Below are 16,683 nucleotides of genomic sequence, written 5' to 3' on the forward strand. Positions count from 1 at the left end.
AAAAAATATGGAAGTTAGAAACTGAAAAGTGCTGAATGGTAGAATTAAGTTATAATAACCTAGAAAGACATTTATAAACTAATGCAGAGTGAAGTGAATAGAACCAAGAGAATAATTTATACAATAACAATTGTATTGTAAAGACAAACAATTTTGAAAAACCGAAAAAATGGAATAGCTCCAGAGAGCTCATTATGAAATATGTTGTCTACCTTCAAATAGAGAGGTAGTAAACTTAGAATGCAGACTGAAATATACACACATGTACATGATATATACTTGTATTTATAGATATGACCTGGCTAATGCAGAAATTTGTTTTGACTGAATATACCTATTTGTAATTTGAAATAGAAAAATTCTCAATGATTTCTCAATGAATGAGGAGAGAGAGAAGAGATGGAAGAAAAACAAGAACTGAAAATTATATATAATTAATTTTTTAAAATAAATTAATAAAAATATAAAATTAAGGCATGTTATGTTTTTCAACACAGGAAAGCACTTAAAAATCTATCAATAAATTAAACTAAGAAAAAAGGCAATTTTGAAGTAACAAATTAGCTTTTAAAAGACTCTTTTTATACTACTAAATTAATTATGTACATATATTTATTTATACATTTATTTATTGAATAAGATATGAATGAAGGAATAAATCTATGGTTTTATTGGTTTCCCCATATTGATGCAGATCAATAATTCAACTATAATTTATAATCTTAAACAGCTATTTGAGACACTGTCAGGTTAAATAATTTGCAGAGGATCAAACCTTTAATATATGCCAGAGACAGTACCTGAGGCCAAGTTTTCTTGTCTACAAGTCTGGCCTTCTCTCTGCTATGCTTCCTTTTAACTAATCAATTGTTCAATTCATAGCTAGAAGCTTTGGACTTTCAAGGTGATCAATCTTGACTCCTCTCAGCAATTATAGAAAGATACTACATAGTACTCAAGTTATACCAGAATATATTATGTTGGAAGACTTTAGGTGAAGGAAAGAAAACATTTCCTTTTGAATTTATTACAAATGATGTGTCAAAATAAGAAGTAAATTTTCAATTTGGTTAAGTTGCATGAATACAAATTTTTTTGGTCCATATACAGATGCAAAAATAAGCCTAGCTCAAGTGACAAGTGCTAAGCAGGAATTGAATTTATGGAACAATAAAGTAACTGCTATGGTTTGTTTGCTTTTTTTCCTAGACGGAAACTAGAAATAATCTCAGACTTGGACTTCCATTGTTACCAGGGGATGTTAAATGTACCACCAAGATTTTTTAAATTGTTGTGATGTTCTTCCTAAGGAAGTATCTTTTAAATCAAATTAAATTCAATAGTGTTTTATTCTAAAAAAAAAAAAAAAAAAAAAACCAGGTAGCCCTCAAATCAGTAAGTTATTGTTTTTCAGTCATATCTGACTCTGCATCATCCTATGCCAATATTGTCCATGGAGTTCTCTTGATGAAGATACTGAACTGGTTTGTCATTCCCTTTTCCAGTGGATTATGATAAACATATGTTAACTGATTTGCCCAAAGTCGTGCATTTAATTAGTGTCTGAGGCTATATGTGAACTCAGCTCTATTTGATGTCAGGCATAGCACTATACCCACTGTGTTGCCCAGTATCTCCCATGTTCAAATATGGACTCAGACAAATAGTATCTGTGAGACTTTGAGCAAGTGACTTAACTTCGATTTACCTTTGTTTTTTCATCTACTTAAAAGGGATAATAATAGCACTTAACTCCTAGTATTGTTGTGAGGATCAACTGAGATAATATTTGAAAAGTGCTAAGCATAATATCTGGCAAACAATTCAATGTTAGCTATTATTGTTCTAGAATGAGTAATTTTTAATAAATTCTATTTTTATTTCATTGAAAGAAAACATGTTTCTAGAACCAGACACCTAAAAGGAATACAAGTTATTTTTAAAATTTGTAATTTTCTTGTTGAATAGGAGGGTTTTGAAGAGAAACAAGGTTAATGATAATCAATTTATGATATCAAAAAAAAGAAAGAAAAGAAAATTGATAAATTATTTAAAAATACAAATGAAAGAGCAGAATTCAGAATGAAATCAAAACAAATACAGCAATGGTGAAACCAGCATGTTAAATATGAAATATATATATTTTAAAAGCTATAGTACTAGAGAATCAAAATTTCATATGGTGGTCTTCTTTTTTCTGTTCTTTAAATGTGGAGATGTTCACATTTGTTGATGTTTATCAAGTGTATAGTAATAAAATGGAAAAATTAAAAATAAAAATTCATGAATTTGTTGTAAAATAGTGGAATTTTGTGATTTTTAATCTCATTAATTTATTAGAAATAAACTCCAAACATAAAAATGAATTACATCATCTTAAATTTCAGACATAGAATCTTATGTTTATACAGTCCAGTCCTGGAGAAATAAAGTGACTTTGCTGAAGTGATACAGCTAGAATGACCAGCCTAAAACTTATCTCAATGATTTCTAATACACCTGCCTTTTGGTCTTATAAAAATTTTGAGAAGGTTCATAGTTCCCTGATATATTAGTGCTATGCTAGTGAATTTATTATTAATTAAATGGAATATGGAATACATATCTTTTCAAAAGTTATTTCTTTCTGCACATTTCCAGACCTGAGAGGATTAGAATGCACTTGTATAAATGGAGAACTGGGAGAGAATTATATAAACTTCAGCAGATCACATCAATTTTTATCTAGAAAAAGCAGTATTCAATCTGAAGTCAAACAATGGGGTGCCTAGGGAAACTTCAGCCAAAATGAAGGTCAAAAGAGAACAAAGATTAACAATGAAATGGAATTAGAGTTAAAGTGAAGGATATATATATCTTAGAGCTACATTAGAAGTGGGCAAGAAACTCATCCAGTAAGCTTTGTTTTATCTGCACTTGTTGACTGGCCACCAAGAAAGCCCCCCCACCTTCAAAAGTGCCAGAGAGTCATACTGCCTATATGAAAAAAGCTCAGCCCAAATGCCCAGCCTGTGCCCCAAGAGACAGTTGTCCTAGGAATGCATAGGTATGCCTTCCACAAACTGACCTCCAGGGCTCAACTTCAAGGAAGCTCTTTTGCAGTAGTTCCCAAGGAGTTTTGTTGAAGTTCCACCTTATTGCCTTTCATGATTATTCATTTAAGTTGGTTTTCTTTTGTTTTAGCCAATGGAATTAAGTGACTTGCCCAAGGTCACACAGCTGTATAAGTTTCTACCTCTAGATTTGAACTCAGGTCTTCCTTACTCTAAGGCTGAATGACTCTTATTAACTTTGCATTTCTAGGTCTCAGCTCCTGATCCATAAAATAAAGAGATTTAGACTAGATGATCTCTAAGTTCTTTTCTATGTTGACATAACATCACTTAATCCTATTACTTGCCAATTCTAGTCTAATCCATATGTGTGGTTTGAGGTTTTCTAGAATAGTTCAAGAAGTTGTTGTTTTGGTATATTTTTCCATACCAAAGGGGAAAAAATACTGTTGTGTTATATACATATAACAAACCACAATATGAAAAGGGTATGTAATATTCATTTAAATAATAATAAAAATAATATTGATCATAATGATGAGAATGTTGAATTTTACCTTGAAAACAAATTAAATAAAAAAAGTGTGATTCCCAAGTGAAGTAATAGAGAGAGAGAAGAGAACAGGACATAGGACAGAACCCTAAGATGTTATGATAGTATGATGATTAAATTGTATGATCTGGAAAAAAAAAAACACAGGAAAAGACAAAGGAGAGGTCAGGTAAGTAGAAGAAAAACTGAGAGTGATGTCCTGAAAATCAAAGAAAATAATAACTGATTGAGAATACAAATCATGGAAATGATGAATAGTTTGGAAGAAAGACGATGGACAAGCAATAATAGTTTTGTTTCATTTTTTAAAAATGATATCTTTACAAGCAAAACATTGATTTCAAAGACAGATTATAGAGACAACTTAAGGAAGATAAGTTCTCCTAAAAGAAAACATACCAAAAAACAAACAAACAAAAACAACAACAACAACAAAAACAAGCACCATTATGCAAAAAAAAAAAAAAATACAATGTGTAGGGGGGAAAGGTGAGAGGAAAGAAACAAAATAAAGATGAATGTTTCATTGTTGAGTGATTATAATTGTTCTTTGGTAAATTATTTGTTGGCATTCTTTGGTCACTTACATTTTCGGAATGACAATTGACTGGCATGTTTCTTTTTCCCTCTTTATGTCTGTGTATATGTGTGTGTGTGTGTGTGTGTGTTTATGTACATATGTAGGTCAGATATATAAATATATGTATATATACACACACACACACACACACACACACACACACACACATATATATATATCTGGGAAACAAAGTCCTTATCTGAGAAATTTAATAGAAGATTTTCTCTCTCAAATTGACAATTCCCTTCTTATCCTTGGTCTACTAATTTTGTATAAGTAAAAATTTTTCAGTTTCATGTAATCAAGCTTCAGTTTCAATGTTTCAAATCATCAGTGTTTCAAAAATAGGAGAGAAGGAGAAACTTCTTCAGTCTATTAGCAAAAAGACAGCCTATAAAAAATAGGTAACATGGCAAAGGGGAGTAATAAGACATAAAAGAAGGTAAAAAAAAGGGGAGACTTTGATTTGGTGGTGAGATGGAGCCCAACCAAAGAATACATAAGGGAGAAAAAAAGAAATATAATGAGACATGGAGGTGTTATAATGACTATTCGTGGATTTGATCTTTAAAAAGACCACTACCCTTGAGAGTGTACTGTTCCTTCATGAACAGCATCCTCCCTCAAGAGAAGAATAATCAGGATTCCTAGGACTACTGATATGCAGAAGAGTGAGAGGGCATGGATCCATAGAGGAATTTTCATGGCAAATAGGAAGAAAACTGATCATGGAGAATGCATGGGGTAAGTAATGAACTACACAATCAGTAACTCAAGAAAATTTCTGTCACTTCTATCAACACTTCTATTCTTTCCATAACATATAGAAATTTATTCTTCCAGGTGAAATATGGCAGAATAAAGGAAAGAAAGAAAAATATTTACAAAGAAATGGTTTATGAGGGAATTCGAAATAGAAGTTTTAATCCCATGAGGAATGGAGAGGTTAAAGAAGGAATAAATGAAACTGAAAAGTATAAAATTAGTGGACCAAGGATAAGAAGGGAATTGTCAATTTGAGAGGGGAAATCTTTCTATCAAATTTCTCAGATAAGGACTTCGTATCCTATATATATATGCACACATATACATATACATATATATAATATATATACAAGTTATGTAAATACTCTTTAATCTGGAGATTCATACCTCAAAGAGATCAACAATAAAAAGTTTTCATACATAAGAAAATACATTATTATTACCATTAGTATTATTATATTATAGCACTTTTGTGACAGAAAGAAACAGAAACAAAGTATCAGATGCCCATAGATTGGGGAATGACTAAACAAATAGTGATACAAAAATACAATAAAATACCACTGTGCATCACAAATGATAAATGTGAGGAATGCAGAGAAGTATGGAAAATTTTACATGATCTGATTCAAAATGAAATGAGAAGAACAAAAAGACAAAAAACAAAAAATAAAAACACCAAACCACCCTACTGCCAATGTAAATTTAAAGAAAAATCCATAAAACAATCAAAAGTGAACATTATAAACATTTTTTTAAATCCACAAGGCAGAGAAAGAAAAATGAATTATACTAAACGTTTAATAACACTTTTCTTTCCTGACTATCCAACATTATGACAAATAAACTGATTTAATACTTTGTTTTCTCTTTTCTGTTGTTGTGATAATTAAAGAAATTTGTAGGCTTTTTAGTGTGTCTTTCTCTATCTCTGTCTCTCCAATCATCTTTGTTTTTGTTTCTATATGTGTCTCTCTCCCCTTCTTTATCTCTTCCTTCATATATATATATATAATATAGGTCATATAATTAGAAATAGTTCACAAAATGAAAGTTAGTGTCTTATTTAAATGACCATCAGAATGAAAAAAGGATATTGTGACAACTGTTCAGTTAAACATAATTTGGCAAGTAGCTCTACTAACCCATGTCCAGAATATTTTAAAATATCCAGTCACATCATGAAGTCGGGGGTCATATTTTCCTTCTAGTCTACCAATATTTTAGAAGTTTATGTTTCAGTGAGCAACACTAGCTCTTCTAATAGGGTAACAAAAGAAAGAATTTAATTGAGTATTCCAGTTTTACCTAGAAGGTCTATTTTAAGAGTATGATATATGCAATCTCTTCCTCCAGATAAATGACAGTTTGCAGAGGGTATATGTGGTACCAATAGCCATACAGTAATTAAAAAATAAGTCCAAATCTAGAACTCCATGTCATTCTTCCTCTCTAATGGGATCACTAAAGAAAATAATACAAAAGTGTTATCAATTAAGAGACTAGAAAATACAACAACAAAAATGAGAAAGGTTCACAAGTATAATATATGTTAGAACGTCCATATGGCAAAAAGAGATGATCTGGATTCTAATTCAGATCCAAAACCTATTGGCTGCAAAACTGCAGAGTTCTGTGTAATTCTGGATAGCACACAACTATAGGCTCATTTAACATCTCTGAATTTCAATTTCCTCATCTATAAAATATATTAATAAATTCATTGATAACATATATGTGTATATATATATATGAAAGTTTTGTGTAAATTGTAAAACATATGAGAAACATTTTGAAGGAAGGGAGATGAGAATCTGCACCTGTTATTTCATCCATGTATGGGCCTTCTAGTGTGAGGATTCTTGCTGATGAAATTACTTATCTGTAATTTACAGTTTTAGAGTTTCCTGAAAGCATTAAGATTACAAAACTTACTCATTTCATTTTTGTAAAGGCAGGGATTGAATTCAATAATTTTTTTACTCCAAATCTATACTATGCTGCCTATTGTGAAAGTATATGAAGTTGAGTCTTTCTTTGATAATAATATTGGTCTTTAAAGCACTTTGAAATTTTTGATGCTACATAAATATCAGTTTCTATGGTCACTACCACATCATAAATATCAGTGTTAATAGTTATCTCTAATATCTTCATTGTTACCAACATCACCATTATTATTAACAATGGTTTTGTTTTCTTTTTTTCTACTTCTGAATCTTTCCACTGTCCCAGAGATACTCAGAGCAGAGATGAGCAGGTGTTGAGAACTTTGACCAAAACCTTCTCTATAAAAGGTAGGACACAGAAAATGTGATTGGCCCAGAATTATGTTAACACAGAGGAAAATAAGAAATATTATTTGCATTTATAATCTGTTCTTATCATTTGTACTTTTAGATCTTAGCAATACACCCTGGCAGAATCAATATTATTCTGAATTTGTCTCAAAAATTACTAATATATCATCTTTATAATAGAAAGGGGGAATGTCTATTTCTTTTTTTTCTAAATTTCATGAATACACAAAATATTTCCAAATACAAAATAGATTATTAAAAATGAAATTGCAAATCTCTATTATGTAACCTATATAATCTTGCTTTTAAATAAATTAGTCTCCAAATATGTATAGATAATAAATTTAACACATTGCTTTCAAAGTTTTCCTGTTTGCCTACATTTGTTTCAACTATCATCTGTCCTTTTCTGGATATATATTTTTTAATTTCTTCAATGATCCATCCTTCTTTTCTTTTTTGTGAGTGGAGGGGTGGAACTGATTCCCATCTAAAGTTCTAATTTCTCACAATTAAAATAACCACCATCCTTGTAACACTATTCAAACAAAATCAATATATATATTTAGCACATCCAAGAATGTATGTCTCATTCTAAATTTTAGCTACATTACTTAAAGGAAATGGATAACATGCTAAAGCACTGGGCTTCTGAAATAGTGCTTTGTTGAGTTGTGAACAGTTTCAAGGTTGTTTTTGCATTACAATGCTTTAGCAATTGTATAAATTAATCTATTTCTCTACTTATCTTAATCTGCATTAGTTCATATAAACCTTTCCAGATTTCTCTAAAATTTACCCTTTACATCATTTTTGTAACACAATAACATAAATTCACAAATTATAAATTCAGTCATTCCCCAGTTGACACATGCCTCTGTTTCTAATTCTTTGCTTTAAGAAAAAGTTAATATAAATATTTTCATAAATGTAAGATCTCTCTCCTCTTTCTTTGATATCTTTGAAGAATATACTTAATAATTGTATTCTTGAGTAAAAAGATCAGAATTTTTTACTTTGGAAACATAGTTCCACATTCCTTTCCAGAATGGCTAGAGCAATTTAAAACTCCACCAATTAGATGCCAGTTTATCTACCTTCCCCTAATCTCTGCAGCAATTGTCATTTTTATTTTTTTTTAATCTCTAACAATGTCATAGGTATTAAAGAGATCCTCAGAATTGCTTTAACATGTATTTGTCTGAGGCTATCAAAAACCAATCTGTTGGGACTTTATATTAGATAGTAGAAGCACCTATATATTATTCAACAGTTAAGCAAAGGAAGTTTACTCAATCATAGCAGATTATTCAACAAGGATATGCATTGAGGATAATCCAAACTGATTCAATGGAATTAACTCTTACCCTTGCTTTAGTTGTGTTCATTGGGGCACCTAGCTAAGCATCATAAAGTGCATGGAACTCTTCCTGGGGATTTTGTACTCTGGAGAGGAAGAATAAAGTCAATGACCCAAGTATTCCCCTCAGCCAATTAAATCTTGAGATTTGTTTCAGTGTCTTTTGAGGGAAAAAAAAAACCTATCCTAACTGCATGGGGGAAGAGTTTAGGATATTGCTCTCACTACAACATTTTCAGTTAGTGATTTGGAAATTTTGCTGTGAGTCTGTTGATAGCTTGAATTTGGGAAATGGTAGTTCCTTATATGTCTAAAATAACAGATCTTTATTAGAGATATTTGCCCCAAAGATTTTTTTCTTAATTAATGACTTCTTTTTTAATTTTACCTACCTTGATTTTGTTTGTGGGAAAAATGTTTGTATCCTAAAATCAAACAAATTAAATTTTATCATTTGGTTATGCCACAATTATTTTTAGAAGTTGCTGGTATGCATGTTCTGGAGAAATAATTACTGATACTACTGGAAAATTGTTTTCCTAATTAATTTATTCCATATGCAATTAACAGTCATAATTACATACCATGTGTCTGAATAAAGACAGGTAATAAAATAAAGGGAAAAGACTAAAAACTTAAATGTAGTAAACTGAATATGTAATATTTTATCTTCCAGACTAAATTTTGAATACTATTCTGAGATTAAAATATCCAGACCTTTTGATACAGAAACTACATTGATAGATATGAGAGATAGTAATATAAAAGATCCATATGCACCAAAATATTTCTAGCTGCACACTTTTTTAACAGCAAGACCTGCAAAGTGTATATCTATAAGTTGGAGAATGATTGAAAAATATGTCAAAAGGAACGTGATATTACTGTACTGTAAGAAATGAGGAATATAATAAACATAAAAGGATGCTATAAGACATAAATTTATGCAAAGTGAAGTAGATAGAAACATACAACAATATTTGTGATGACAACAAACTTAGCAAATAGCCATTTAATTTATTGTTAAAAGTTTCAAATTAACTCATATTTTAAAATTAATCTGACCCTCTTGCTATCTTTCTTCTCATTAAGCAAATGTTTAAGAAACATACAAAATCTTCTCTGTGTGTATGTGTAAGCATGCATGTGTGCATGCATGTACATGTGTTTATAGAATCTGAAAAAAAAAACAAATTCCCATGTTAGTTATGCCCCAAAATGTACATATTTCCCCTTTTTAAGTTACTTATCTCCTTGTTGGAAGATAAATTACCTGTTTCACCTTCATATTGGATTTGTCATTTATCATTGTGTTGATCAGAGTCCTAAAATCTTTCAAAGATACTATTCTTTATAATGTTGTTATCTTTATATAAATTGCTCTCATTTTTGTATAAATTCATAAACCTTCCCAGTTTCCTCTAAGATTGTCCACTCCATAATTTTTATGATACAATAATATTCTATTACATTTATATGTATTAATCATTCCTCAAAAGTTGAGTACTTTCTTAGTTTTCAGTTTTGCAGTACCATGTAAAAGGCTGCTATAAATATTTTTATACATATGTATTCTTTTTTATTTTCTTTGTTGTTGTTGTTTTTTAAAAAAGATAGGGCTAGTAGTGGTATATTTGGGTCAAAGGCTATGCATCATAGCTTAGTAACTTTCAGGGACTAGTTCCAAATTGCTTTCCAAAATGTTTAGACAAACGCACACCTCCATTAATAGGTAATAATGTACCATGCAGAGTACCTTCAACATTTAACATTTTCCTCTTTTGTAATCTTTTGACAGTCTGACAGATGTGAAATAGAACCTCAGTTTGCATTTCTTTAATTAACAGTAAATTAGAACATTTTTTTTAATGTAGATAGTTCAGATTTCTTCCTTTGAAAACTGCATGTTCATTTCTTTTGATTAAATTCTCTTTGAATTAATCTTCATATATCTTGTAAATGAGACATTTATCAGAGAAACTTGTTTCATAAAAATGTTTGCCACTGATATATTTCCCATCTAATTTTTATATTAGATTTGTTTATGCAAAAAGCTTTAAAATTTTTATATATTCAAAACTATCCATTTTATTTTGTATTATTCTCTTTATTTAGTCAACAATTCTAGTTCTATTAATATATGAGTTTTTTTTTTTCATTGCGCCTGTAGTTTGTTGATGATGTGATCTTTAATATCTAGGTCAGATATACTTTGGAAGTTTAATACTGAGTTCACTATAAATGTATGTTACATAATCTCAACTGATCCTCAGTAACATCAGTTAGTTTAATTGTTCCATTTACACAGAGAACAGTGAAAGACAATGAGAAAAGGAAAAAAGTCTAGGGATCTTTTGTTCATTGAGGCCATTTGGCCCCAAAAAACTGCCTTTTGCCCTTAATTTCTACATTTGTTTTTTGGGTTTTTTTTATTCTAGGTAAAGAGAATGAAAATTCCAAACTTTTGAGTTTTGAAAGATCAGTAGAGGGAGTCACAGGAATTCAAAAGTCATCATCCAAGTTAGGTTTTGTGAACAGCCCAACATTAATGCCTTGAGATCCAAGGAGTAGCCTTCAGAATTGACTTTCTAAATGCAAATCACAAAATCTGAGAGGAAAAATTCATCAATAGTCATGAGATTTGGTGGAACTAAGTTGGAACTAAGCTAAATTATGGACTTACTCCCTTCATAGAGTGAGGTAAGGTAAAATAAACTTAATATTGCCACTGTAAACTTTTGAAATTCCTTAAATTATACTGAATCTCTAATGCTTTTGAAAAGTGTTCTAAAAAGGGCTTTTTTTTTTTAATGAAAAAGCCTGATAAGTTAATTTCTAGTGCTAAATTTGAGTCTTCGGCTTATTTTTTTTTTTTTTTTTTTTCTTTCTTAGCTCTTTAAATACAGAACTTGTGAGAAAAAAGGTATGGACAGTAAAATAAATTTTTCAAAGAAAAAAAAAACTACATTGTTCAGTTCAGTTTGAGAGTACTCAATGGAAATTGATGCAAATGATATACAAATTCTTTACTTGTTTGAACTTCATGACATATAAAATTCCTAGTGATAATTCATGACTTTTCCAAGTTAAAGGAATATTTCAGCACACTGATCTAAAGACTAAATCTTCTGTTCTCTGTAGCAACACTTCAAACAAACTCTTCTCATCCAATTTATAGGATCCCTCTTCTAGGAACCAAAGTCTACACTCAAAAAGCGTTAGAGATTTCACAATGCAAATTTTAATGCTTCAAATTCTCAGACCAGACATATTTGTAGATAATAGAAGCAAAATCTATTTACAACAACAGGTCATCAACACTAATTCCATGAATTATCACACTCTACAATCCATTATCTGGAGTTTTAAATTATTGTTTTCTGGGAAACAAATGCTTTTTTCACATCAGTTTTTCTTTCCTTTCACTGAAAATCCTTACTATTTGTAAATACAATTCCATTTGTCAATAAATCTTCATAGATTACAAATGAAAATAGTTAAATTTAATATGTATATGTGAATGTAATTTCTTCAAAATTTCTTTTACTTTACATTTCATTGAATAATAGGTTTAGAGCTAGAAGGGACCTTAAAATAATCCACTTCATCTCACAGGTAATGAAATCGAAACTTACAGAAGTTTTGGGACATAGCTAATTAAATGTCTGAGTTGTCATTTTAACCAGTCTTCCTGACTCCAAGTTTAGCACTTTATCCACTATGCCACACTGCCTCCCAAAGGTCAATTTTCAAATGAAAGAATTTAAAAATAAAACCCCAACCATTATCCATTTCTTTACTGGAACCAAATGCAAAAACTTTCCCCTAAATATGTACTAATAGATTTTGTTCTCATTGTAAAAATAATAAGAATCTGTATGACAGATATCAGAAATATATCAGAAAATATTTTTTTAAAAAAACTGATTTTGTCCCTCTCCTGTTGATTTAAAAAAAATGGCTTAAAATGTCACTCAGAATATATTTAAATTACTAAACTCATAATATACTAAACACTTGAAGTTTTTCTGCAATATATCACATACTTTTAACTACAAATTACAGTCAGCCATCCAATGCTAAGTGGAAAGGGATAAGAAAAAGAGAGAAATATGTCTCCCACTTGATTTCTAAGGAATAATCACATTAAATAGTTATATTTTAAATTTAGTTGAAGCAAAAGTTTTATAACAACATATATAGTATTCATATTTCCTTTTTATGTCTGTAAGAATAAATGTTTGCCTGTAAAAATAATGTTAACCTAACTTCATGGCTTTAATTATATCACTCAAAACTACTGCTGTTGCAGTTCTCAGAAGAAAACATAATTTCATGTTTTTTTTTTTAATTAAGAAACATTTATATCCTTACCCTCTCATGGAGAGAGAGAGAGAGAGAGAGAGAGAGAGAGAGAGAGAGAGAGAGAGAAAAGAGAGAGAGAAGAAAGGAAATATTTCAACCTAATATGCATGATTATATATATATATATAACATGCTGATTATAAATGTAGTCAAGTAAAACAAATTCCCATATTGGCCATATCAAAAAAAAGTCTTATCTTTAAGCCTGAAAATTTCCCCCAAAACTACCCACTATATTCAAACACTAATTTATTTTCAAACACTAATCAAATTCATTCATAAATCCTAAAATATTTTTAAAAGAAAGAATTGTATTTTATACATTTATGGATGTGATATTAAAATATTCAGGAGCTCATAAAATTCTGCTATAAGATTGAATCTGAACCATATTTTTTACTTAATTCAGGCAGTTTAACAAAAGGAAAGATTGAGACAATTGGCAAAAAAGGAAAGCATAAAGTTTCCATATTTTCAGTGTCTACTTAGCCAAAAGGTGGTAAATTAAACAATTGTATAACTGAAACTTTTAAGCAAGTAATGCAAGTAGACAAGTGCTGTTACCCCATCTTGCCAGATGAACAATTTTAGGAATAATTTTTAATATCTCTGAATTTGCATATAAATACAAATTATAAACAAATACAAGATTTGTACATGCATATTTATATATATTAATATTATATAGTACAAATTAACTGGGATAAATTTCTAAAGATCATATCAAAATATCTAACTGGAAATGTGAACTATTGGATTAGATTCTCAATGGACTTATCAGATGAATATTATCTGTTGAAAAATTATTTTTTCCTTAATTCAAGAGAGAAATTGCAACATAAGCAAAATGGGTGGATTATAATGAAAAAATTAAACATGCCTACAATATATAAAGAAGAATAAGAATTAGGAGGAGAAGGAAAAGGAGGGGGAGAAAGAGAAGGAGCAGAAGAAGGAAAGGACACTAGTTTTTTGTTTCCAATATTAAATTGTAGCTGTTATTTCCATTTCCAAGAAAGAAACAGAGAAAGAGAGAGATAAAGAGAGACAGAGACAAAGAGAGAGAGAGAGAGAGAATGCTTTCAATTAATGCAAGCTCTCTGGTTCTCAACTTCTCTTTTTACATTTATATCTTAGTAATGAAAGTTTATTGCTTCGTTCATAAAACTATTATCATTTAAAAGTAGTTAACCACAAAATATTATTTAACAGCTTGATTTAAAAATTAGAAATATATACACAAATGTATGTACAAAAATATCTATGTATTAGAATACTAGTGGATTATAAAAAATAAATAAATAAAGGATAAAGGAAAAGGTTACTTATATGAACTGATAGAGTGAGTTGAGCAGGATGAGGAAAACAACTTCTACAATAACAATATTATAGACAAAACAATTTTATGAGATAATTGCTCCTTTTTAGTTTTTCCTACAAGTTTTATCTTATTTTTTTTTTTTAGAATTACCTTATCTTATTCAACATAGCCCCAGCTTTTCTTTCAAACTACCCAAATAATAACAACAGTCAACAGTACTGACAACAATTTAACATATAAAAAGCAGTTTGGTGTTATAGAGTCCTTTATAATTAATTGGTCTTTAATGTTTATCTCATGCTTCTCCTGGATCTTATATGTTGAATTTTCCATTGAGTTCTTTTTATCATCTTTTTGTCACAAATACCTGAAAGTCTTTCATTTTGTTAAATGTCCATTTTTTTTTCCCATTTGGGACTATACTCAGTTTTGCTAGGTAAATTATTCTTCAATCACAAACTCAGCTCTTTTGCCCTTCTAAATATAATATTCCAAGATCTACAGTCTTTTACTATAGAAGCTGCCAGAAGTATGATCCTGATTGTAATTCTGCAGTATTTAAAATTGGATGTGTGGTTTTTACCCTATTGCTTGTAATATTTTCTCCTTAACCTGGAAACTTTGAAACTTGGCTATGATATTTTTATAAGTTTTCATCCTGAGATCTCTTTCAGGTAGAGATAAGTGGATTTTTCTATTCTATTTAAACTTTTTGTTTTACAATTCCAAAGGAATTTTCATTAATAATGTCACATAATATTATATCAAGATCCTTTTTTAAAATTGTAACTTTCTATCAAACTGTGCATACCCTTTGATCCAGCAGTGTTACTACTGGGCTTATATCCCAAAGAGATCATAAAGAAGGGAAAGGGATCTGTCTGTGTACAAATGTTTATGGCAGCCTTCTTTGTAGTGGCCAGAAACTGGAAACTGAGTAGATGCCCATCAATTGAAGAATGGCTGAATAAACTGTAGCATATGAATATTATGGAATATTATTGTTCAGTAAGAAATGACCAACAGGATGATTTCAGAAAGGCCTAAAGAGACTTACACGAATTGATGCTGAGTGAAATGAGCAGTACCAAGAGATCATTATATACTTCAACAACAATACTATATGGTGATCAATTCTGATGGACCTGGCCGTCTTCAGCAATGAGATAAATCAAATCAGTTCCAATGCAGCAGTAATGAACTGAACCAGCTACACCCAGCGAAAGAACTCTGGGAGATGACTAAGAATCATTACATTGAATTCCCAAACCCTATATTTTTGCCTGTCTACATTTTGGATTTCCTTCACAGGCTAATTGTACAATATTTCAGAGTCCAACTAGTTTTGTACAGCAAAATAACAGTTTGGTCATGTATACTAATTGTGTATTTAATTTACACTTTAATATATTTAACATCTACTAGTCACCCTGCCATCTAGGGGAGGGGGTAGGGGGAAGGAGGGGAAAAATTGGAACACAAAGTTTGGCAATTTTCAATGCTGTAAAATTACTTATAAATACAACTTGTAAATAAAAAGCTATTAAGAAAAGAGAGAGAGAGAATAAAATTGTAACTTTCAGGGAGTCAAACAATTCTTATGTTGTTTCTCTTTGATATATTCTTCAGATCATTTGTTTTTCTAATGAAATGTTTCATATTCTCTTCTATTTTTTTCATTTGTTTGATTTTGTTTTATTATTTCTTGGTGTCTTACAGATTCATTAGCTTCTCCTTTCCCAATTCTAGTTTTCAAGGAATTATTTTCTTCCTTAAGTTTTTGGAACAACAAGTTTAATTTTAATTTCATCATTAAAATTTTCTCCATCACCTTGTATCTAGACAATCAATAAAATAATAAAACTGATTTACAATATTAGCTGATTTCTAAGATGTAATTTTCATACTGAAAATTTAATAGATCTACTTAGCCTGTTCAACTTGGCCCCACCTCCTGCTTTACCCCAACCCACTCCTTTAAATAAGTGAAATGGCCACAGGTGTTCCACATTTTACTAATTTTCAGTTCAATTTGTCTAAAAAGCAGTTAAAAACAATAAATTGTTCTTAGGAAGAGAAGTTATGGCTAAATGTAAATCTGAGAGTCACCTGCATATAGATGATAATTAAAATCCTAGGAAGTAATAAGATCATTAAGTGAAATAATATAGAAGCAAAGCCAACATGGTAGTGTGCAGGCTAGGATCCAGCTGAACTATCCCAATATCTCCCTTCAAATAATTTTAAAATAACATCCCAAATCAAATTTTGGAGCAGCAATTCAGAGAAGAACATTAAGCCTAAGACAGCTTAAAAGAGCTCTGTAATACTAGAGTGTGGACAGACTCAGAGTGTAGCAAAAGCACCACATGGCTTTGGCTGTGAC

The sequence above is a fragment of the Antechinus flavipes genome, chromosome 3 (genome assembly GCF_016432865.1).
Source record: "Antechinus flavipes isolate AdamAnt ecotype Samford, QLD, Australia chromosome 3, AdamAnt_v2, whole genome shotgun sequence".
Classification (NCBI taxonomy): Eukaryota; Metazoa; Chordata; class Mammalia; order Dasyuromorphia; family Dasyuridae; genus Antechinus; species Antechinus flavipes.